Raw genomic sequence first — 2,788 nt, forward strand, 5'->3', positions numbered from 1 at the left:
TGTGTGTGTGTGTGTGTGTGTGAGAGTGTGTGAGAGTGTGAGTGAGTTTGTGTGTGATTGTGAGAAATGCACAAATATGAAAACAACATCATCATTTATATTTCTCTCTGACATTTATATCAGTGTGACCTGAGTTTATGAGCATACAAATGTTTAATGAGCCCATAAAAACTGTAAAATAATTAAAAATGAATTACAAACTGTTGCATTAGATGAAGGATTACAGGACAGTGATTGTCATATAGTTGGTTAAATAAATAATATTCAGATCATTAATAAGGATACGCAGTCACTGATGTCACTTCCTGTTTAGTCTCTTTGACTGACATCGTTTTAAGCTCTCATGAGCTAATGAGCTTGTCTGCGTAAGTGCTATTTTAGAATAATTGAGATACTATTCAAGTTTTTTATTAATATATATATATTTTTTTTACTTTTGTATTTTCCATTTTTATTTTCATTTAACTTAGTTTTATTCATTTTGCTGTTTTTAATTTTTTTATAGTTTTTTAATGTATATGACTTTATAATTTTATTTTTAGATCAATTTTTAATAAAAAAAAAATTCTATTTCCATTTTAGTTATTTTAGTACATCAAGTTAAATGGAAATGAGAAATGTTGCCCTGGCAACTAACTGAAATAATTTTATTTTTCTATTTTATTTTTCTTTATTTTTTTTGAGTTACTGTTTATTTTAAACATAAATAAGTAAATAAATACAGTAGCAAAAGTTGCTGTTTTTATGGATTTAGTTTTATTGAACTGTAATAGCTCTGATCTGAAGGCAGCTGCGGTTCTTCTGCTGTTCTGTTTATATATGAATGCAGTGAAATGCATCATGGGATCAAAACAAACATGCTGGATTCAGAAGGCTCATTCTCGCACTGGTTTACTGGCCCTCACGAACACTAAATACACGTTTGTTTTTGAAATGACGGAGCGTCTAGTGTTCTCACGTGACGTTTGACCACCGTCCATCATAAAGCACAGCGTTATGAACCCGAGTCAGATTCAAAACAGGCACAATTTTGGGTTTGATAAACTGAACTGAACTTTTTATGACTGAATGTGTTGTTTGACCTCAATATACACACTTATAAATGTTACTATATTTACTGTGGTGAGAGTCCACTGATAGAGGAGAGCAGAGCTGAAATGATTCACATCCTAAACAAACCATAAATCACCATCACTTTCACTAAAATAACTACAACTGAAATATAGTGTATATGTAAATGTTCATTTTCAGAAGTCTTCCTGAAGGCTGTGTAATGCTCGGTCTGGAAACTGGTGTCTCTCTTATGAAAGCAGAGAATGAGTCACAGAGTCAGAAGAGCTCTGGACGTTCGGTCAGTGCCACGTGGAAGCAGGAACAGAGCCAGACTTTCCCTGAGCAGCTCCTTCACGAGAACCACTGCAGAACACACACACACCAGACCAGGCCAGACCAGACCAGAACACACACATACACACACCAGACCAGAACACACACATACACACACACTATACATTATGCATTATAAAGGTATTGATATTCATAATGTACATTGTAATGCATTGTATCTTTTCAGAAATAATTGTAAAAGCATTATAATATGTGAAGGTTTGTTTGTCGTGTGTTTTAATGCATTATACTTTCTAAAGGTGTAACAATGAATAGATTAGTATTATAATGCATTATAACTGTGGTTACAATTACTCATCAGATCATACAATGCATTTATAAGGTGCATTTCAAGACATAATTAATGCATTAAAACTACTTTCATAATGCATTATATATAAAAGCTATAAGTAAAGTGTTACTGAATGCACTTCTCAAAGCAATAATAATGATTTAATGATAATATTGTTTATTAAAACATAATTTTGTGAGGAATATCACACCGTATCACAATTATTTTGTTCATGTTTTAATTTAAACAATAAACCTGTTTTTTGGGAAAAAATTAAAGAATGTGAATTATTCAAATTTCGTTCATTAATTACATCGTTATGCGTTTGATTGCCACTGTCTTTGATAATATACATTTGTATTAAATCATAAAACACACATTAACTCAAGAATTCCTGAAAAACCACACATTTTATACAGGGAACTATTATTGTTAAAATTTTCTAAAATAATTTATAAATTGTTAAAGTTTGATTGTTCCAGTTGATAAAATCTTCAATGTCTAATGTCGTATTTAAAATAATGATTTTTATTATTAAAATTTAATTAAACCATTAAAACAGAATCTAGAAAAAAATAAAATGGAAAATATAGAATTTTGGAAAAAATTAAAGGAGTTTAAAAAAAGACTGTCAGATCTGGGATTCAGAGCGAGGTCACAAACGAATGGCTTTAATCAGACGTCATGACAAACACAAGCTTCTTCAGAGTGTTTTCATTCTGGTTGTGTAGCAAAAGTGAAATGAAAGTTCAGAACAGAAAAACACTGCATGATTTTGATTCTGATTCTTTCAGTGATTCTGCGACTGAACCGACACAGTGGCAGACAGATGAAAACCCAAGCTTCTCTCCTTAAAACTCACATTCACCTATAAATATTCCTGAAGTCACACCGGAGCCGCTCGCGCTGAACCCGATCCAGGACCGCCGTCAATGGTAGGGATGTAACGATTCACTCAACTCACGATTCGATTCACGATTTTTTTTTTTTTACAAAATGAGATTTAACACAAATTATAAATTAAATGTGTCCTTTTATTATTGCTTGGACAAAATGCTGCACGTTTCTTTGTGAAATTGAAATATAACACTATAATAATATACTAATATA

The 2,788-nt window shown here is 31.6% G+C and overlaps 1 protein-coding gene across 1 annotated transcript in view; it reads right to left on the minus strand.

Moving 5' to 3' along the window:
• Nucleotides 1–2,788, minus strand: part of fsip1 (fibrous sheath interacting protein 1) — a 29,721-nt gene that overhangs the window by 5,231 nt on the left and 21,702 nt on the right. The gene's annotated exons all lie outside the window — the stretch shown is intronic.

This window comes from Sinocyclocheilus rhinocerous, unplaced genomic scaffold (assembly GCF_001515625.1).
Source record: "Sinocyclocheilus rhinocerous isolate Xijiao unplaced genomic scaffold, SAMN03320098_v1.1 scaffold1068, whole genome shotgun sequence".
Lineage (NCBI taxonomy): Eukaryota > Metazoa > Chordata > Actinopteri > Cypriniformes > Cyprinidae > Sinocyclocheilus > Sinocyclocheilus rhinocerous.